The sequence below is a fragment of the Pipistrellus hanaki genome (genome assembly GCF_964339955.1).
Source record: "Pipistrellus hanaki genome assembly, chromosome: 2".
Lineage (NCBI taxonomy): Eukaryota > Metazoa > Chordata > Mammalia > Chiroptera > Vespertilionidae > Pipistrellus > Pipistrellus hanaki.
The window spans coordinates 94,759,226-94,782,030 of NC_140504.1; the positions used below are offsets into that span (position 1 = coordinate 94,759,226).

Genomic DNA, 22,805 nt, shown 5'->3' on the forward strand with positions numbered 1-22,805 from the left:
TATCTTAATTTTTTTGGTGCAATGGTAAATGGGATTACCTTTTTAGTCTCTGTTTCCGCAAGTTCACTATTGGTGTATAGAAATGCTAGAGATTGCTTGGTGTTAATTTTGTATCCTGCTACATTGCCAAATTCATTTATTAAGTCTATTAGTTTTTTGATGGAGCCTTTTGGGTTTTTTATGTACAATATCATGTCATCTGCAAATAAGGATAACTTTACTTCTTTTCCAATTTGGATGCCTTTTATTTCCTCTTCTTGTCTAATTGCAATGGCTAGTACTCCCAGTACTATGTCAAACAGGAGTGGTGAGAGTGTGCATCCCTGTCTTGTTCCTGTTCTTAGAGGGAATGGTTTTAGTTTTTGCCCATTGAGTATGATGTTGGCTGTGGGTTTATCATATATAACTTTTATTATGTTGAGGTATGATCCTTATACTCTCACCTTGTTGAGAGTTTTTATCAGGAAAGGGTGTTGGATTTTATCAAATGCTTTTTTCTGCATCAATTGATATGACTATATGATTTTTTTTCCTTTCAATTTGTTTATGTGATGTATCACATTTATTGATTTGTGGATATTGTACCATCTTTGCATTCCCGGAATAAATCCTACTTGGTCGTGTTGTATGATCTTTCTGATGTTCTGCTGGAGCTGATTTGCTAGAATTTTGTTGAGGATTTTGGCATCTAATTTCATGAGGGTTATTGGCCTGTAATTCTCTTTCATTGAGTTGTCATTATCTGGTTTTGGTATTAGGGTCATGGAAGTGTTCCTTCCTCTTGAATTTTTTGGAATAGTCTGAGGAGGATAGGTTTTAGTTCTTAATTGAATGTTTGGTAAAACTCTCCTGTGAAGTCATCTGGCTCTGGGCTTTTGTTTGCTGGAAGTTTTTTGATGACTGTTTCAATTTCTTCCCAAGTCACTGGTCTATTGAGATTTTTAGATTCTCCTGATTGAGTTTTGGAAGGTTGTATTTTTCTAGGAATCTGTCCATTTCCTCCAGGTTGTCCAGTTTGTTGGGATAGAGTTGTTTGTAGTATTTTGTTACAATCCTTTGTATTTCAGCAGGGTCTGTTGTTATTTCAACTCTTTCGTTTCTGATTTTGTTTATTTGGGTCCTCTTTCTTTGTTTCTTGGTTAGCATGGTTAGAGGTTCATCAATCTTGTTTATCCTTTCAAAGAACCAGCTCTTGGTTTTGTTATATCTTATGTATTGTTTCTTTGGTCTCTGTGTCGCTTATCTCCGCTCTAATTTTTATTATTTCCTTCCTTCTGCTTACACTGGGCTTTTCTTGTTGCTCTTTTTCTAACTCTTTCAATTGTAGCGTTAGATAATTTGTTACCATTTTTTCTTTTTTTTGCAATAAATTTGTAGAGATATGAGCTTCCCTCTCAAAACTGCTTTTGTTGTGTCCCATAGATTTTGGATTGTTGTGTTTTCATTGTCATTTGTTGCCAGATGTTTTTAATTTCTTCCTTGATATCTCTGGTGACCCAGCCCTTGTTTAATAGCATCCTGTTTAATCTCCATGTGTTTGATTTCTTTGGATTATTTTTATTGTAGTTAATTTCCAGTTTTATGCCACTATGATTTGAGAAGATGCTTGATATGATTTCTATCTTCTTGAATTGGAAGAGACTTTGCCTATGTCCCAACATGTGGTCTATATTTGAGAATGTCCCATGTGCACTTGAGAAGAATGTGTATTCTGTGGCTTTGGGGTGATATGTTCTGAAGATGTCGATTAATTCCATCTGGTCTAGTGAGTCATTTAGGATTGATATTTCTTTGCTGATTTTTTGTTTAGATGATTTGTCCAAAGGTGACAGTGAAGTATTAAAATCTCCTACTATGATTGTATTGCTATTAATCTCTCCCTTAATGTCCTCCAGCAGTTTTTTATGTATTTGGGTGCTCCCATGTTGGGTGCATATATGTTTACCAGGGTTATTCTTCTTGTTGGATTGCTCCTTTTAGTATTATGAAGTGGCCTTCATTATCTTTTGTTATGTCCTTCACTTTGAGATCTAATTTGTCAGATATAAGTATTGTTACCCCAGCTTTTTTTTTAATTTCCATTCTCCTGGAAAACCTTTTCCATCACTTCACCCTCAGTCTGTGTGCGTCTTTTTTTCTGAAGTAGGTTTCTTGTAGACAACAGATATATGGGTCTTATTTTCTTTTCCAATCTGTTACCCTATGTCTTTTGATTGGAGCATTTAATCCATTTACATTTACAGTTATTATTGATATGTATTTATTTGACGCCATTTTTATTCTATACCCCTGTGTTCCTTCTTTGCTTCCTATTTCTTTATTTTTACAGTAGACCCTTTAGCATTTCTTGCATTGCTGGTTTGGTGGAGATAAATTCCTTTAGTCTTTTTTTTGTCTGTGAAGCTCCTGATTTCACCTTCAGTTTTGATTGATAGCCTTGTTGGGTACAGTATTCTTGGATTCATACCCTTCTTTGCATGACTTTGTATATTTCATCTCATTCCCTTCTGGCCTGATGAGTTTCTGTGGAGAAATCAGTTGCTAGTCTGATGGGGGTTCCTTTATATGTAACTTTCTGTCTCTCTCTGGCTGCTTTTAAGATTCTTATTTTGTCGTTGGTGTTTGTCAGTTTAATTATAATGTGCCTTGCCATTGGTCTTCTGGGGTTCATTTTGCTTGGGACTCTGCGAGCATCTTGGATTTGTGTGGGGGTTTTTCTTCTCTATCTCAGGAAAGTTTTCTGTCATTATTTCTTGAAATACATTTTCCATGTCCTCCTCAATTTCCTTTCTTTCTGGGACCCCTATTATTCTAATATTGTTTTGTTTTGTATTGTCCCAAAGTTCCCTTAGGCTCTCCTCCTGCTTTTTAATTTTTTTTTTCTAGAAGCTGCTCTAATTGGCTATTTTTTTCCATTTTGTCTTCTAGCTCGCTGATGCAGTCCTCTGCTTCTTCTAGTCTGCTCTTGATGCTTTCTATTGAGTTCTTCATAGTAGCTATGTCATTTTTCATTTCTTCTTGAGTCATCTTCATTTCCTCTTGGTTCTTCTTCATTTCCTCTTGGGTCTTACTCATATTGTAGAATTTGTTTTCCATTCTTTTTAGCCATCTTATGATCATTACTCTGAATTCTTGCTCTGGTAGGTTGCTTGCCTCTAACTCGTTTACTTCTTTTTCTGGCGATGCCTGCTTTTCTTTCATTTGTGGGCCGTTTCTTTTTCTCCCATGGTCTCTCTTTTCAGGATGTCTGGTTATGTAGATCTCTCTCTTCTGCGTTGATTTATAGGCACAAAATATAGCACAACCAGGTACAACACACAAGGCACTGAACAGAAATGTATTTGCGATATTAATAACCTCCAATAAAGGTGACCACTAGGGAAAGGAAAATTAGGGGATAAGAGAGAAAGAGGAAGAGTGAAAAGAGAAGGAGGGAGCAAAAGAAAAAGATAGGGGTGGAAATAAAATATATATATATATATATATATATATATATATATATATATATATATATATAGAGTGTCAAAATGAAATTGGGAAACAGGGAAAAGAAAAAGAGAGAGAGAGAGAGAGAGAGAGAGAGAGAGAGAGAGAGAGAGAGAGAGAGAATTCACTAAAAAGCATAAAAATACAATATAATCAACATTCCCCCAAACAGCATCAAAAGGACAATGAGGAAAACAATTTTTTTTTTTTTTTTTTGCTAGTTAATACAGCTCAGAGAGGGGTGTGTATGCACTTGGCACAGGGGAGTGGAAATTAGATATATAATAGGGTAGAAATTTTAGTTCGGGGGATACAGAAAGAGTAAGGAAAATCTAAAGCAGGAAAGGATTAAGATAAACAGGATAGCAAAAGGGGGAAGGTTAGAATGAGAGTGATGGTGTAAAGGTCGTTTTGAGATAGGGTTAAAAAATGTTAAAGGAGAAATGAAAATAAAATGAAGAACACTAACTCCAATGTAAAATAAAGAGAAAATAAAATGACACTTAAAAAATTAAAATAGCTGTAGTAATAATGCTTATTGGACCTAAAAATGTAATAATTAAGAAGTTAAAATCAAGTGAGGAAAAAAGGAAAAAATTTGTTTCTTAAGTAAAAGATGCAAAAAATGAAAATAAAATAAAAAATAAAAAATTTAGCAAAAAAAGTGTGCAGTTGTGAAGGCCACTCACTTCTGTTGTTCTGTTTGGCACGCCTGTTTCTCAGTCCAGATAGTATTGCAGTTCCCTGGATTCTGCTGCACCTCAGTGGTGATTCCTTAGATTCTTGGTTTTTGATTAAATAAAACTAATAATAAACACAGTCAGTTTGTACTCCAGCCCCTATGTGGCAGTGTTTCTGGATTGATGTCCCCGTCTTTTTGGCTGCTCTAGCCTTATTTTTCTATGGCACTCAATACCCTTCTTTGTTTGTGTTTTTTTGCCTCAGAGCTGAATCCTGGATGATTTCTCCCTGCTCTGCTTCTCAGCTTCCAGAAAAGCAGTTTCCCCTTGCTGTCTCTTAGGGCCAGCCAATCTGGGTGATCTCTCCTTTGTAATAAGAAGCAAAGGGTTGCAGGGGAACCAGCCTAGGTGCAGGATGAGCCAGTCTGCGTGCCCTTACAGACTGCTTTCCAACTCTTATGTTTTCCCCCGGTGTCAGATCAGAATGGGTTGCTCCCTAGAGAACCCCAGTATTAGCAACATTGGGGTCCCCCGTCCACTATCTCGAATCACGCCAGACCCAACAGCAGGGGGGTTTTTGTGGTCCCAGCTCGTGCGCTTTTGCCTCTGCAGCCACAGCGGTCGCAGCTTCAGCTGCCACTTTCACTGTTGGGACACAGACACCCCATGTTATCCCCGGCAAAATCCAACCTTTCTGTGGAATCCGCATGTCTGCACAGATCGGGGCCCCCACAGTTGTTGTTTTTTCAGGTCTCAGGTAAGATCCCCAGTTGCAGCACTGATGTGGTTGTGAGAGGCAGCACGTTCTACAATTGTTTTCCTTGTCGCCATCATCCAGGAAGTCCGCATTTTTGTTTGTTTCTAATGGAAAATGAGTATGGCTGTTATAATGACAACCTCAGCATTTGTCTGGAATGGCAGAACTGTGTTGCCTGCAGAATTTGTATTGAGAGTTTATATTTCAAGGAAGAAGAAGAAGAAGAAGAAGAAGAAGAAGAAGAAGAAGAAGAAGAAGAAGAAGAAGAAGAAGGAGAAGAAGAAGAAGAAGAAGAAGAAGAAGAAGAAGAAGAAGAAGAAGAAGAAGAAGAAGAAGAAAGAAGGGCAACAACAACAACAAGAAATAATTAGAGTTGAGAGTTGAGATGGTCACTAATTCAAAGATATATATTTATATAGAAGAGAGTAGGATATAAAAAAGACTTTAAGGAGAGGTAAGTGAGGGGAACTGAATACCACAACATTTTCCCTTTTAGAATACCATCTGATGAGATTCTGAGCCTGAGAACAAAGTGGGATTTGAAGGGAATAAATGAACTGAAAGAAATGCTGAGAAATATTTTGACTAAGCAACTTCTAGACAAGCATAGGGAAGTCATGTGACTTGCCCTTGTTGGCCAACAAAAGTATGTGGGTTTTTGGAGGGCAAACTGTGTGGATGATTCTCTGGTTGAAAGAGTGTGGTTCAAGGGCCACAGTGAAGGGGGCATGGACATAAGGAATGCAGGCATTGGGACCTTCAGGGACTGCACTGGAGCAAAGAGCAGAAATTCTCTTAAACAGAATAAGGAAAGAGCACTTAAATGAGAAAACCATAAAACTAAAGCTTTTGAGACCTTATCATTTACTTTTTCCTCTCACAATATACACACAGAGACCCAGGGACATGAAGGAACTTGACAAAGATCAGCACTCTTGGAATTAGGCATAGAGGATTGAAAATCAATACATTTTAAAAACAAGATTGACTTCAAAAAAGACTCTTTTTTACTCCCTTAATATAAAAGAATAACACCAGAAAAAATACAAACAAACAAAAAAACCCCACCAAGGTACTAAGCAGTAATCCTTGGGACCTCAGCAATCTGTTTGGAAGGTTATAATATTAATTTACCACGTCTTCTAAGACTGCTGGTTAGTTTTTAATGTAAGAAATTATGAATCAGCCAAATTAATAAGCTTATCTACTGTTTTTATAATGTCTAATTTAGGGTGACATTAACTAAAGATGATCCGAAATGCAAGAATTAAAGAAATAGAAAGTATATGTATATATAAAAGAATTAAAGAAATAGAAAGTGTATATATATATATATATATATATATATATATATATATATATATACTTTCTATTTCTTTAATTATATATATATATTAAAACCTATGAAATAAACCCAAACAACACATTAGAGTGGCAGTGCTACGGGGGCTGAGAAACTGAATAAATGGGATAAAAAAAATCTACCCATGGCTATTTTTAGCAGTTATAATTTTAAAATTTTTATGTGTTAAAAGTAAAAACGAACTCAGAATGAAAATGGAGATTCATCACTGAGAAAAAAATAATGATATGAGTTTTCAGTGACTTGAACAGACTATAGAGTTTTAGTCTAGCTGTTAGTTCAATTAAAAATGCCAAATTCTGCAAGTAACAAAATGTTTTGGAAGTATTTTTTATTATTAGAATCTGGGGTTTTAAGAGGTGGGCCAGGTTCTTTCTCAGAGACAGTGCTGAGTCCATTGCATAGATCTAATGGATGGAGCTGGGCATCTTTGTTTATTTGACTCATACATCAGATTGTCACTAATATTTAATGCCTGCTTTTCCAAGAGGAACAGGTTTCGATCTCCTTTTTGGTTTATGATTCTCTGTACATGCTCTTAATATTCTGAACTCTGTGTACTTTAAAGGAGGCCAAGAATGAAGGGCAACGGAACAGAAAGGACCTTTAATAAAAATACAACAAACTGAACAGCCCATTGGCCTTTAACATGCAGGGCCTGGTGGGCAGCATCTGCACCAATGGAGAGGGGCAAGATGGAAGAGGCAGGGCAGGGACCATTCTTCTGTAAGGCTGCACCCCACGCCATGGTTTGCTCCCTATCAGGCCAAAACCATCTTAGAGCCAACTGCAGTCAGCTGAACAAACTGCTTTCAGGAAGGTGATTGCTCCTGGTGGTTTTGAGCCTCTAACTGGAAAGTGGTTTATAGGTAAATGCCATAATTTGGATTGGAGCCATTTCAGCAAGTGAGATATCTCTTGGTAAACATCCTTTCTTAGAGTAGCCTGACATGCCATCTTCTACCATTTATGGCTACCAGGTGGCTCTTAAGCCAATTTAGGCAATAGCTGTCCCTGTAAGACCAAACTCTTTTCTATCTAAAAAGAGTAGCATTGAGTTCCTTTTTTACAGAGCATACTAGGAATTTCAGAATTACTTGGAAACCGGTTTGGAGGGTTTAGAGCTAGCATGTTTTTTTGGTAAGGATTTCTCCCTCAAATTAATTTCTTCATTTCTACTATCACTCCATACAGCCACTATTATTTCTCATCTGGATTACTGTGACTGTTCTTAATCACTTTTGTTGCCTCAAATCCCTTCTCTTCCCTACCATCTGGAGAATCTTCCCAATCTAAAAGCTGACTGTCAGGGAGATCCAAGATGGCGGCTTAGGTAAACACATCTAAACTGCTGCAGCGCACAACAATTTCAAAACTACAACTAAAAACAAAACATCTATCACCCAGAACCACAGGAAAACTGGCTGAAAGGAAGCTCTACAACTAGATTGAAAGAGAAAGAAGCATTTGGGGCACAAGTGCTAAAAAACTGAGGTGCAGGGGCCTGAGCACAATACGGGCAGGCAGTGGATCCTGGCTGGTGGAGGGCATTGCTTTCTTCAACCTGAATAGAGACATGCTCCCAATCTCTCTGAAATCCAGTTTTTGGGGAGAAGCTAGACTCTGCCATTGGGTCAGAAAGTGAGGGTGGTTTGCTTGCAGAGCTGCGTGCAAGAATAATTGTTTGCTGTGCTGGGGCTAGAGATGCAGGGACATGATCAGAGAGGCAGAGAAGGCTGACTGCAGCCATCGCTGTTTGCCACACCTTAGCCTAGAGACGCCCTGAGACTCTGTTCCACACAATCTACAAACACACTCAAACTCCAAGCAGTGGCTTTTGCATATGAATGGCCTTCGTTATTGCAGTTTAACCTAGCAAACTTGCAACCTGGTGCAGATAACTCCAAAGCTTCCAAGTTCCAAGCAGGGAGGAGAGGACTGTGGTTCTCACTGTAGCTCCTGCAGAGTGGCCTCAGACAGTAGCTGAACTGCACCCCATTGGAGATCCATAAAATAGTGTATCTAGTGATTGGTGTGAGACAACACCAGATTTCCACTACTCCCATAAGGGACACATTCAAGAGACAGACTCAGTGAGCATCAAAGCCCTATGGGAACAAGTCCTCCCCCATAAACATGTCTCCAGCACAGCAATTCTTTCATTATACACACAGCTGATCCCCACAGCCAATTGGCCTGGAGGTCAATTTCTTCCAGTGACACCAACAACAATCAAGACTTAACTACAACAAGGCTGTACACAGTCCACAAAGGGGTGCACCAAGAGTGTCCACATCAGGCAAATGGGAGGCTGACCCATTGAACTATATAGGACACCCAGGCCCACAAAGCTACCCTACCAACACAGGGAAATAGGAAAATGCCAAGAAAAGGAAGGAGATCTCAAAGAAAAGAAATGAAGAACAAAAGACCGGATATAGAGTTGAAAACCACACTTATAAGGTTTTTCAAGAATTTCCTAAAAAAGGTCGATAAACTTAATGAGACCCTCAAGGATATGAAAAAGAAATTAAACCAACTGGAAATTAAATATACACTGACTGAAATAAAAAATATTATACAGAGACCCAACAGCAGACTAGAAGAACAAAGAATCAAGTCAAAGATTTGGAATACAAAGAGGCAAAAAACACTCTTCCAGAGAAGCAAGAGAAGAGAATCTAGAAAGTTGAAGATAGTGTAAGAAGCCTCTGGGACAACTTCAAGCATACCAACATCAGAATTCTGGGAGTGCCAGAAGAAGAGAGAAAGCAAGACACTGAAAACCTATTTGAAGAAATGATGACCAAAAACTTCCCCCACCTGGTGAAAGAAATAGATTAACAAGTCCAAGAAGCCCACAGAACATCAAACAAAAGGAATCCAAAGAGGACCACACCAAGACACATCATAATTAAAATGCTAAGAGCAAAAGACAAGGAGAGAATATTACAAGCAACAAGTTAGTTACCTACAAGGGAGCACCTATATGATTATCAGCTGATTTCTCAACAGAAACTATGAAGGCCAGATGGGATTGGCAAAGAAATATTCAAAGTGATGAATAGCAAGAACCTACAACCAAGATTACTCTACCGAGCAAAGTTATCATTCAGAATTGAAGGGCAGATAAAAGCTTCACAGATCAGAAGAAGCTAAAGGAGCCGAAACCGGTTTGGCTCAGTGGGTAGAGCGTCAGCCTGTGGACTGAAAGGTCCCAGATTCAATTCCAGTCAAGAGGCAGCTGATCGATGTTTCTCTCTCATTGATGTTTCTAACTCTCTATCCCTCTCTCTTCCTCTCTGTAAAAAATCAATAAAAATATATTTTTTTAAAAAAGAAAAAGCTAAACCAAACCAGTATTATATGAAATGCTAAAAGGTGTTCTTTAAAAAGAGGAAAAAGAAGAAAAAAAGTAAAGATAAAAATTATGAACAACAAATACATATCTATTAACAAGTGAATCTAAAAGTCAAGTGAATTAAAAATCTGAGGAACAGAATAAATTGGTGAATATAATAGAATCAGTGGCATAGAATGGGAGGGGATTGATAATTCTCAGGGGTAAAGGGGTGTCTGTGTGGGGGGTGCAGGAAGAGACTGAACAAAAATCATATACCTATGGATGAGGACAGCGGGGTGGGGGGTGGTGTGGAGGGTGGAGGTAAGAACAGAGGTTGGAGTGGGGACCAGATGGAGGGGAGCTATGCAGGGGGCTAGGGGGAGGGGGAGTAGAAAGGAGAAACAATTGTAATAATCTGAACAATAAAGATTTATTAAAAAAAAAAAAAAAGACAACAACAACAACAAAAAAAGCTAACTGTCACCCTCTCACACCCACAGCCTTTCACTTGCCCACCCCCATTCACTGATGGGTATCAAGGCCCTCTATAATCTGCCTTTCCCCTCATCACCTCCCCCTTTATAAGCCACACCGCACCATGCAGGACTGCCTAGAGTCCCTGCTGGGGCAGCCTTTCCCATTCTGGTGCCCAGGACAACTCACTTCCAAATGTCAGACTGGATGTCACCTCTCAGCGAAGACTTCTCTGATCACCTCTGCCTGAATCAAACATCCCTCCCCTAGGTTTCTAAAACCCCTTCACTTCTGCCAACAGTAACCTTGGCTATCCAGATGACCATTGTCCTCACTGGAGTGTGAACTCTTAGAGGCCAGTGCTGGGTCTCATCCTTGAGTCCCAGAGCTTGGTCCAGGGTGTGACACTTGTAAGAGCCTAACAGTGTTCAGGGCATAAATGAAGGCTTTCTTTGACTCAGACAGCCGAAGGGAGTACTGGCCTGCCACTAGCAGAGGATCTGGCTGCCTCTTCCATTTTCTCTTCCTCAGTTGGGCCTAGAGAACTCCAAGATTCCTCAGTCTCCCTGGGCACCCAGGAGGAGGGTGAAGAGAGGGGGCCCTTTGTTCCTCCTGCAGATGGTTGGAGCTGGGATGGGGCCCAGCAGCTGTGTTTGGGTGGAAGGCAAGAGGGCAGATGGCCTGGTATCTGTTTTTAGACAGCCTGAAAGGCCGCAGCCCTGGTACAAGGCCCTCTGGAGGTGAACTCAACAGGATCGTGGTGAGTAAGGGCAAATGCCAGGGTAGATTGCTGTGTTAGCATTCACTACTCAGACACTGGCCAATGTGATTTCGAGGCAGCAAAGAGAGATTTCTTTATGTATAAGACCATTGTGTTCCTGGTAATGGTTTTTCACATTTCAGTCTAAACAAAGCCTTTTTTATAAGAAAACTCTTTTAATAACTATCATTTCAAATTGGCCTAACATAAGCAAGCCTTCTTAGATTTCAGTTTCTTTCTGCACATTTTGACAACCATTGAATTATTCACTCAATGAACACTTTTTGGGAGAAGTGGGTTGTATGGGAGGAACTTCTTTATTGCTCAAAATATTTAGAACTAGAACATGATATAAGGCCCAGTCATTTGTACTGGGATAACAGTCACATGATTACATACTTACTTACACAGATAAAATGAGCTCATTAATATCCTCATATCCTCAGGAAATTCTTTCCTTAAAAAACAAACAAAAACATGGGCAGGATCCTCAGAGGATCAAGGTGGCACCATCACCACCTGACTGACCGCCTCTCCTCTCTTGATCCAAAAGCCAGTCAGTCCCAAAAGCAAGGCACAATGTCACATTTGTGTTCTGAAAATGTATGTGTGACTTCCTTAAGATATCAATTTGTAATGGGCATGCTTATGAGATATCCTCCTCTAAGTCTATAATTCTTTAACTATCCACTTTGATAATCCTTTTCCTGATTAAATATTCAAGCCACGACTTGATATCACTTTTTCATTTCTGCCCAAAACGGAGCAGCTGAAAACTGGAACATTACAGTGCTGTCACACAGCAGAGGTATAAACTATCCATACCCCAAAAATAATTTTTAACAATAATAAAGAATTCAATTCTACAAAGAATCAATTGGGGACATCCTAGCTCGGAAGTGTCTTCCTTCCCCCACCACCTGCTCACATATGCCCTGAAATACATATTCTCACTTACCCGGTGAAAGGAACCATCTAGCCTGAGCATTCTAAGATCCACAAGTTTTCAAAGTACCTGTAACACAACAGAGTTGTGGCCAGATGGAATCCCAAAGTCCTTTCTTGTGCCTGACCCTTTAGTGTCCTCTTGACAAGGATTCTTGGCTGCCAGACAGGTGTTCTCCGTCCAACATTGTAACCACTGGCAATCTGTGGGTATTGAGATAAGAAATTTAAAACAAATAAAAGTAAATAAATGAAACATTCAGTCCCTCAGTCCCACTAGTTCTGTTTCAGGAGCTTAATGGGCAATAGCTGCCACGTGGAATGGTGCAAACATGGAGCATTTACATCATCACAGAAAGTTCTATTCATTTCAGTATCACTTTAAGCTTGCTTGATTTTATGACTGAGTTGACCATTGTTTGAATGTATTAATCAGTTCAGTGGGGCTAATTGTGCACTTGGGCAGCTGTGGAGGGGATGACAGAACTGATTTGTTTCATAAAATGGCAATGGTAATAGTAAAAGTATGAGAAATAGTAACAGCTGGCATTTATTGAGTACTTATGATCCAGGCACTGTGCTAAGCACTTAGTGTGCTATCTCATCGCAACCAGTATCCCAATTTAACAAGAGAGAAAATTAATAGCAGAGGTGGGAAAAGCATTCATCTAACCTGACCCTCTCAATTGTCGTAACTCAGACTCTGAAGTCAGACTGTCTGGGTTCAATTGAGTGGCTTTGGGCAGGTGACATTATTTGTGCCTCAGTTTCCTTATCTATAAAATGAAGAAAATAGAAGGAATTTTGTATGGATTGTTGTGAAAATTTGACATAGTTTGTGTAAACTGCTGATAGCCCAGTAAGTTTTAACTGTTTTGATTATTTATTATAAGTAAGAAAAATTCAGGCAGATTAATGCGATACCCAAGACCACACAGATAACACCAGCCTAGCACTCTTTCCATTACATCAATCCTTTCTTCCATATATCACATTGTGTTCTCCCTTCCAGCTTCCCACAGGCTTTCAGTTAGCTTGCACCCCTCCCTTTTATCATGACCATTTGGCAGCAAACTGCTAGTATCATAAGTGACACTAGCACTTCTCCATTGGCAATGTGCTCAATGACTGTGCTTGGAAGCATCCGGTTTCCAAGGCTTTCTGCTTAGTGACATTTAGAGAAAAACCTAGGGATCTCCAAACTCCCTGCCACTTCCAATGTTCTAAGAGAACTTGAGCAAAGACAGGTTCCTCTATTAGGTAAAAGAGAGTAAATCTTTTGACTCAGTGGTCTGGACCCAAAATAAGACATCTTAGGATTTTCTACAGTAGAATAATAGTTGAAGAAGAAAAAAGGAGAAAGGGGAAACATGATAGTTCACTAGACTGGTCCAATCTAGGTGATCACCTACAATGCCTGAAATGCAAAAAGTTTCATCAAAAGGGTGACAGAACCTTGAGGATCTCCTGCTGGAAATGGCTAAGGGCATTTCCCCACACCTAAAGATTGGCATAGATGATTGCTTGCTGCCAGACAGTTGAGGGCATTTTAATCTACATGTTATTGCCTTCTACTGGCTAAACACCTGAACAGCAGTAGGCAGTTCCCCCAATCTGACAATGGATTCTGTATACTAAACCTTGCCTTTGATATGTACATCCACCTTGCTTTAGGACAATTTGTGTCAATAAAAAGCAAGGGGTCCAGAGAGACAGGGGGACTTGGTTTCTTTAGCTAGGTCTTCTCTGGCTCCCCAAAATGCCTTCCAAAATTATGTTTCATCTCTAGACTCTTTAATAATTTACACACAGCCTTTCTCCAGATTCCTGAACCCTTCTAGATGCTGGACAAGACCCCTGACACTAAAAGGCACACCTTCTTTGTAGCATAAACCCTTCAGGTCTCAGTGAACTGTGGTAGGTATGTGAACTAAACCCTGCCTGCTTTAGTTCACTCCTGTGTTTATACAAGATTCTCATGTTAGAATGCTTTTCCCAAGATGATGTCAACTCACTGAGGGTTCATGAGTTTGGGTCTGTGTGCTCTTGCCTAGAAATCTGAAGACTAAAGAAGAAAATTCTCTTAAACATAAATACCAAGAATAGCCAGGCAACTCTGAGTAGCTGATTGGTTTTTATCTTTTGAACATTGATAAAAATATTAATTCTTAATATTTTTTTTCTCTTTTCATTGACTAATAGAAAGTTCAGGACCAGATTTGCAACCTGTTTCAAGCAAAGCATATAGTTCAATATGCCATATATTTGGTTCATGGAGCCTATCCTTGGTGACATTTTCAAATTTTTTTTCTACCTTTATTTCAATTCTTCAATTATTTTTTGGCACAATGCAAGACATAGAATATAAAAAATAATGATAATTCTGGTGTAATTTCAGGATCTGGGAAAGTCTTTGGGCTTTTCTTCAAAAGGTTTAAGTTTTCTTATTTCTTAATTCATGGAAACCATTGATGGTGTTGTTCTCTGAGGTGATGACATTTGGAATGTTACACGTGCATGCTGTCCTACAGAAGGAGAGTAGAACCAAGAGAGGGCATTGGTGTTTTTTGTTTTGTTCTAGTGTGTGTGTGTGTGTGTGTGTGTGTGTGTGTGTGTGTGTGTGTGTTTTAAAGAGGGCTCCTAAATATAAAAGGAAAGAGTTGGGATTGAGGAGCTTGGTTTAGGGACACTGAAGATAAATTTGCCTGCATTATTTTTCCCCCAATCTAGTCTTGAGAACCAGCCAGCCCCATCTGGCACAGGTACCCAGGCAAGCCTTCTGAATGTAGTTTTAAAATCTATTTTAAGTATCCTGCAGCAGTAAGTCTCAAACTCTAAAGTGCAAACAGATCACTGGAAGTCTTATTTAAACAATTCTGATTCAGTATCTTTGGAGTGGAGCATGAAAATTCTATATTTTTACAAGCTCCCAGATAATGTATATGTCTCTGGTCAAAGGACCACACTTTGAATAGTAACAATTGATAGGACTTCTATGGCAGCAGGTGGCAATTGGGGTTCTCAGGACTCAGATTTTTCCTGACAATGTTATCTTTTGCAATATTGCTGACACAGATATTTGAGGCTTAAACTTAGCTCCTTTCCAAGTATTTGCATAGACCCAAAATGCTTCTTGTTAACAAAGTTGGCCCAGCCTACCCCCGCGTAAGTAGGATAACTCCAGACCTTACAAAGCAAGATAACCTTCAATGTGCTAGTATTCACATCTCCTTCTTGCTCTTTCCTATAATTGCTGCGTTAGCTGAAAGAGTTACCCTCTGGAGGTAAGGGAGAGGGAAGCCTTATATTCAGAATATATAAGGAACATTTACAGCTCAACAATACAATTAAAATATGCTCAACACCAATAGTTACTAGGAAAATACAAATCAAACAACAGTAAGTTACCATTTTATATCCATTAGGATGACTATAATAAAACGAATATCAAGTGTTAGCAAGAATATGGAGAAATTGTAACCCTCATACATTGCTGATGACAATGTAAAATAGTACAGCTACTTTGGGAAATAGTCTGGCAGTTCCTTGGAATGTTAACCATGGAGGCACCATATAACCCAGAGATTTAGATATAAGCCCAAGATAAATAAAAAACATACATACACAAATAAGCTTATGCACAAATGCTCATCTACCAACTGATGAATGAATAAATAAATGTAGAATATTCAAGCAAGGTGACTATATTAGTCCATTCAAACTGCTATAACAAAATGCCATAGACTGGATGGCTGAGACAACAAATATTTACTTCCCACAGTTCTAGAGGCTGAAATTCCAAGATCAAGGCACTGGCAGATACTGGTGAGAGACTGCTTTCTGGTTCACAAACAGCAGTCTTCTCACTCTCACATGTTCTCACATAGTAGAAGGATCTAGGAAGTTCTCTGTGGTCATTTTTTTCAATCCATACCTGAGAATAGATAGATAGATAGATAGATAGATAGATAGATAGATAGATAGATAGATAGAAACATTGATCAGCTGCTTCCTCTATGTGACATGACCAGGTATCAAACCCGAACCTTGGAGAGACTTAGAGCCCCTGTGGCCGCGGTGTGGAGTGGTTGGGTTCTCAGTGGTGTGGAAACTTGTGGGTGCTGACAGGCTGCGGCTGAGCCTTTGTAAAGAAGGTGCAAGAGGTTGGCAGCTTTGGTTGAAGCACACTGAGCCCAGCGGGGTGGCTGCAGCAGCTAGGTGTCATGAGCGACGGCAGCAAGCAGAACTACAGCAAGCAGAATCCCATTCTGCTTCCAGAAGTGGAAGTGCTCATGGATCTGGAAAATCTGCAAGGTATGTCTCTGCAAGGTCTCCCTCCAAGGAAGATTCCAGACTTTCCAGATCAAAGTCCAGGTCAGATCTGAATCTAGGTCTAGATCCAGAAGAAGTTCTCAAAGGCATTATACAAGATCAAGATCTCGGTCTCGCTCCCATAGATGATCCATCAGTAGCAGGTCTTACAGTCGAGATTATTGGAGGCATCATAGCCACAGTCATTGTCTCATGTCTACTCACAGACGTCATGTCTGGAATCAGAGAGAGTGGAAGGGAGGGGGAGAGACAGAGGGAGAAAAACATCGATGTGAGAGAGACACATCCACTGGTTGCTTCCCGCACACATCCTGACACAACAGCTGGTGATCAGACCTGCAACAGAGGCAAATCCTGATCCCAGCTGTTATGTTGGAGTATTTGGGCTGAGCTTGTACACTACTGAAAGAGATCCACGAGAAGTGTTCTCTAAACATGGCCCCATTGCTGATGTGTCTATCGTATATGACCAGCTATGAAGACGTTCAATTGCCTCTGTATATTTTGAAAATGTAGATGATGCCAAGGAAGCAAAAGAGTGTGCCAATGGAATGGAGCTTGATGGACATAGAATTAGAGGTGATTTCTCTATAACAAAAGGACCACATACTCCAACACCAGGAATTTATATGGGGAGACCTACCTATGGCAGCTCACACCGTTGTGATTACTACAACAGAGGATATGATGGTGGCTATGATGATCGGGACTACTATAGCAGATCATATAGAGGTGGTGGTGGAAGTGGAGGAAGATGGAGAGCTGCTCAAGACAGGGATTAGATTTATGGAAGACCTTCTCCTTACTATAGTCATGGAGGATATAGATCATGTTCCAGATCTCAATCATATTCACCTCGTGGCTATTAAAGCATGAAATGGAAGGCTTTCTGAAACCTACCTTAGAGTTTGGATATTGTTTGTAGACAATATTTTTTATTATCTCCTGTTTAAAAAGTGAACAGTGCCTAGTGAAGTTAGGTGACTTTTACACCCTTTATGATTACTACTTTTGGTGAATAAAATGCTGTTCTCATTCTGCATTTGTGTAGTTCAGTGCTTTGTTCAAAGTTAAGTGTTTTCAGAAAAAATATGTTTTGCATGTATTTTTTTAGTCTAAATTTTGACTGCTGAGAAATTTTTATTGTACAAAACTTTATTTAAAGGGTTTTTCTACTAAATCCAGGATATTCTGAAGACTGAAGCCTGTGTGAAAAATGCTACCATGTGGCAAAAAGCAACAATAAAGTTTTATTTTTACTTTAAAACAAAAAACAAAAACCTGAACCTTTTTGGTTTATGGAATGATGCTCCAAATAACTGAGCTACCTGGCTTGGCACTGGGGACTTTTTATAAGGGCATTAATTCCATTCATAAGGGTTCACCCTCATGACCTAATCACCTTTCAAAGAATTCACCTTTTAATATTGCATTGAGGGTTAAGATTTCAACATATGAACTTGGGAAGGGACATAAATATTCAGTTAATTGCAGGAATATTAGGCATGCTCCTAATATTGGCAATAAAAATGAATGAAAACAGATACATGATACTATATGGATAAACCTTGAAAACATTATGCTAACTTAAGCCAATTAGAAAAGTTCATGTATTATATGATTTCATTTATATGAAATATTCAAAACAGGCAAAGCCATAGGGACAAAAAATAGATCACTGGTTGTCAGAAACTTGGGAGAGAGAATGGGGAGAGATTATATTTAGGATTTCTTTTTATGGTAATGAAATGCTCAAAAATTAAATTAGAGTGATTGTTGCACAACTCTGTGAATATACTAAACTAGAGGCCCAGTGCATGAAATTTATACATGGGTAGGGGAGTGTCCCTCTGGCCAGCCTGCACCCTCTCCAATCTGGGACCCCTTGAGGGATGTCCAATCCCAGTAGGATCGGGCCTGAATTGGCAGTTGGACATCCCTCTCACAATCCAGGACTGCTGCCTCCCAACTGCTCGCCTGCCTGCCTTCCTGATTGCCCCTAACTGCTTTTGCCTGCCAGCCTGATCACCCCCTAACCACTCCCCTGCCAACCTGATTGATATCTAACTGATCCCCTGCCAGCCTGTTTGCCCATAACTGCCTTCCCCTGCAGGCCTGATCACCCCCAACTACTCTCCCCTGCAGGCCTGGTTCCTCCCAACTGCCCTCCCCTGCTGGCCATCTTGTGGTGGCCATCTTGTGTCCATATGGGGGCAGCCATCTTTGACCATATGGGGGCAGCCATCTTGTGTGTTGGAGTGACGGTCAATTTGCACATTACTCTTTTATTATATATAATAGAAGCCTGCTACATGGGTGGGAGCCTGCTGGTTTGCCCTAAAAGGTGTCCCAGATCAGGGTGGGGGTTCCCTTTGGGCATGGGGCAGCCTGGGCAAGGGGCCTGTGATGGTTTGCAAGCCAACCACGGCCCCTGGTGACACAAGCAGAGGCCCTGGTATCTGGGGTTTACTTATCTTCTATAATTGAAGCTTTGTAGCCTTGAGTGGGGGCCAAGGCAGGCCAGGGCTGTGGGAGCTTGGCTTCCTCCATCGCTGAAGGAAACTCAAGCCTCCTGCTCACTCCAGCTCTGTGGCTGCCGCCATTTTTGTTGGAATTTATTAATCTTGTATAATTGAAACTTTGTAGTCTTGAGTGGAAGTCTGGGCCTGCTAGGATGTGTGGAAAACTTGGCTTCCTCCATAGCTGGGGAAATCCAAGCCTCCTGCTTGCTCTGTGGCTGCAGCCATCTTGGTTGGGTTAATTTGCATACTTGCTCCTAATTGGCTGGTGGGAGTGGCTTGTGGTTGTAGCGAGGTGATGTTTAATTTGCATATTACTCTTTTATTAGATAGAATGCCATTGAACTGTGCCTTTTAAAAGAATGAATTTTATGATATGTGAATTATATCTCCATCAAGTTGATAAAAATCATGTAAGGGTAGAGAGTTGGAGAGTATGACTTCCCTCCATTAAGGCCATAGCACTGTCCCTTTAGGGGCTTCATGCTTCCTGTCCCCACTTTTTGGAGTCCCTACTCTTTGTTATGTGCTCTCTCAGGCCTTGCTAATATATCTGTATTTAAAGCAGTCTCATCCCATATTTTTAGTATGCTGATATATTGTTGTTTTTTTTTCATAGGTTGTGAAACCTTAGAAAAATTTCTGGATCAAATCTAATTAAATGAGCATTTCATCTGATGTTGTGACAGAGCATACTGTCAGAAGTGTCAGCAGTGTTGTGACAACAAACCTGGTAGATTTGGATTATAGTAGTATTGGAGCTCTCAGGCCAATTGGAATTTCCTATTTTGTTTTGGAACAATTCAATTTTCACTTAGAGCCCTTGAACATCCACAAAGCCAACCCAGTAACAAGATTATGCAAATTTGCTGTTAGAAAAAATCGTTTTCTCTCATTTCATAAATAATGAACACCTCTATATCTGTTCTTGAGGAGCTGACAAGCTATTATTTGCTGCTAAATAAGATTTGGAAATGTGTGTCAGGTATGATAGAAATCAGTATTATTAACTTAAAGATGAATTTTCTTCACAAATATAAATTTTAAAATATAAATAGAATTGACAATATATGCCTACAATTTAATGCTCTCCCACCACATGAAAAACCCTAGCTGGTGGGATTATTTTGACAAAGCTTGCTTTATATGTGCATGGAAATGCTGACTACTAACAGGATGTTATTTGCAACTGGCTAGCAGTACCCTCCCAACTCTCTACTCCTGGCCCCCTCCTAGTGCAGTCTCCATCAGCTATGAGTGCATTGCACCTTTAAAGGTTTAGTTAGTTCACTGGCTTAGTTATTGCTGTTTTTCCTTTTAAAAAATACAAACACCCTTGGGAAAAAGATATTTGTGGTTTAGAATCACCAACGCATTGTCTAACCATATTCCCTGAATTTGTTTATTGGACCTCTCTTCTCTCCCTGAACACTCAGAAAAGCACTCAGACAAAAGGCGAAAATTCTGATTGGAAATAAAGAGGTGGAGAATAAAATGTCAAATACTAGGTGTCAGAAGATCTGGCTGAGATCCCAGGATCATTGGTTACTTAGTTCCAAGCCTTAGTTTTCTTTTTTTATTGTCTAAAGTTTTACATATGTCTCCTTTTCCCCCAATTGGAACTCCCTACCCAGCCATTCCCACCCCAGGCAAGCCCCACCACTCAAGTGTCTGTGTCCATTGATTATGCTAATATGAATGCATAAAAGTCCTTCAGTTGCTCTCTAACCCCCCTCCCCAACTATTTGTCTCTAGATCTATTCTTGTTCATCAAATTATGTTGATCATTATGTCCCACATATGAGTGAGATCATATGATATTTATCTTTCTGCAACTGGCTTATTTCGTTTAACATAATGCTCTCCAGTTCTATCCATATTGTTGCAAATGGTAAAAAGTTATTTCTTTTTTTTTATAGCAGCATCGTATTCCATTTGGTAGATGTACCATAGTTTTCTAATCCACTCATATGCTGATGGTCACTTAGGCTGTCTCCAAATCTTAGCTATTGCAAATTGTGCTGCTATGAACATAAGGGGAAAAGGAGACATATGTAAAACTTTAGACAATAAAAAAAGAAAACTAAGGCTTGGAACTAAGTAACCATATTTCTGATTGGTGTTTCTGGTTTCTTGGGATATAGTCTTAGAAGTGGGATTACTGAGTCAAACAGGAGTTCCATTTTTAACCTTTTGAGGAAATGCCATACTGTCTTCACAGTGGCTGTATCAGTGTGTAGTCCCATCAGCAGTGCAGGAGAGTTACTTTGTCTCCACATCCTCACCAGCAAATTGTAATTTGTTTATTTTTTGATGATAGTCATTCTAACAGGAGTGAGATGGTACATCATACTCAATGGGCAAAAACTAAACTAATTTCTCCTAAGAACAGGAACAAGACAGAGATGGCCACTTTCACCACCCCTATTTGACATAGCACTAGCCATAGTAATCAGACAAGAAGAATAAATAAAAGGCATCTAAATTGGAAAAGAAGAAGTAAAACTGTCATTAGTTGCAAATAATATGATATTTTACATAGAAAACACTAAAGACACCATCAGAGTGGAAATAAATAACATATAGACTCAAAAAACAGACTAACAAACAAACAAACAAAAAACCACAATGCAAAAGGTCAGTAAAACCAAGAACTGGTTTTATTGGCCTTAGTAAATAAATTTGTACCAGGATACAAAATTAATACACAAAAATCTATGGTTTTTTTATACACTAATAATGAAGTTACAGAGAGACAAAAAACAAACAAAAAATCCCATTTACCATTACAACAACAACAAAAAATTAAGGTACCTAGGAATAAACTTAACTAAGGAGGTAAAAGACCTATATTCAGAAAACTACAGGATGTTATAAAAAAAGATAGAGGAAGACATAAACAAATGGAAAAATATACCATGTTATTGGACTGGTAGAATCAACATCATTAAAATGTTCATACTACGCAAAGCAATCTGTAGATTCAATACAATCCCCATTATCATACCAACGGCATAGTTCATTGACCTAGTACATACTCTCCAAAAATTCATATGGAATAAAAATAAATAAATAAAACCCTGAATAGCTGCAGAAATCTTGAGAAATAAGAACAAATTTGGAGGAACCACAATATCAGATATCAAGCTATATTACAAAGCAACTGTTCTCAAAACTGCCTGGTACTAGAACAAGAACAGACATATAGACCAACAAAACAGAGGACCCAGAAATAGAACCAAGCCATTATGCTCAATTAATATTTGACAGAGGAGGCAAGAGCCTACAATGGAGTCAAAACAGTCTCTTTAATAAATAGTGTTGGGAAAATTGGACAGATACAGGCAAAAAAAAAAAAAAAACCAACAAAAAACGAACTTAGACCACGAACTTACATCATACACAAAAATAAGCTCAAAATGGATAAAGGACTTAAATGTAAGACAGGAAATCATAAAAATCTTAGAAGACTCAATAGGCAGCAAAATATCAGACATGTGTCATAGCAATATCTTTACCGATACAGCTCCTAGGATAATGGAAACTAAGGAGAAAATAAATAAATAGTACTACATCAAAATAAAAGGCCCCTGCACAGCAAAATAAGCCATCAACAAAACAAAAAGAAAGCCCACTACATGGGAAAACGTATTTGTCAATGTTATTTCTGATAATGGTTTAATCTCCAAGATTTATAGGGAACTCATATAGTTTATCAAAAGGAATATAAATAATCCAATTTTTTAAAAAATGGGCTAAAGACCTAAATAGACACTTTTCAAAGTAAACCTACATAAGGCCAAGAGTCATATGAAAACATGCCCGAAGTCACTAATTATCTGAGAGATGCAAAACAAAACAACAATAATGTACCATCTCACAACTGTCAGAATGGCTATCATCAATAAATCAACAAATAACAAGTGCTAGTGAGGATGTGGAGAAAAAGGAATTCTTGTGACTACTGGTGGAAATGCAGATTGGTGCAGCCACTGTGGAAAACAATATGATTTTTATTTCCTAAAAAAATAAAAAATAGAATTTCCATTTGACCCAGTAATCCCACTTCTTGGAATATATCCCAAGAAATCAGAAACTTAGATAACAATAAATATATTAAGCTATGTTACACCCCTATGTTCATAG

At 39.0% G+C, this 22,805-nt stretch overlaps 1 pseudogene across 1 annotated transcript; it reads left to right on the forward strand.

Annotated features, from left to right (window-relative positions):
• The first annotated feature begins 16,031 nt into the window (after positions 1-16,031).
• LOC311618378 (transformer-2 protein homolog beta-like) lies at positions 16,032-17,105 on the forward strand (annotated as a pseudogene). Its single transcript has one exon. The product of its transcript is annotated as a transformer-2 protein homolog beta-like (transcript).
• Positions 17,106-22,805: the final 5,700 nt, after the last annotated feature.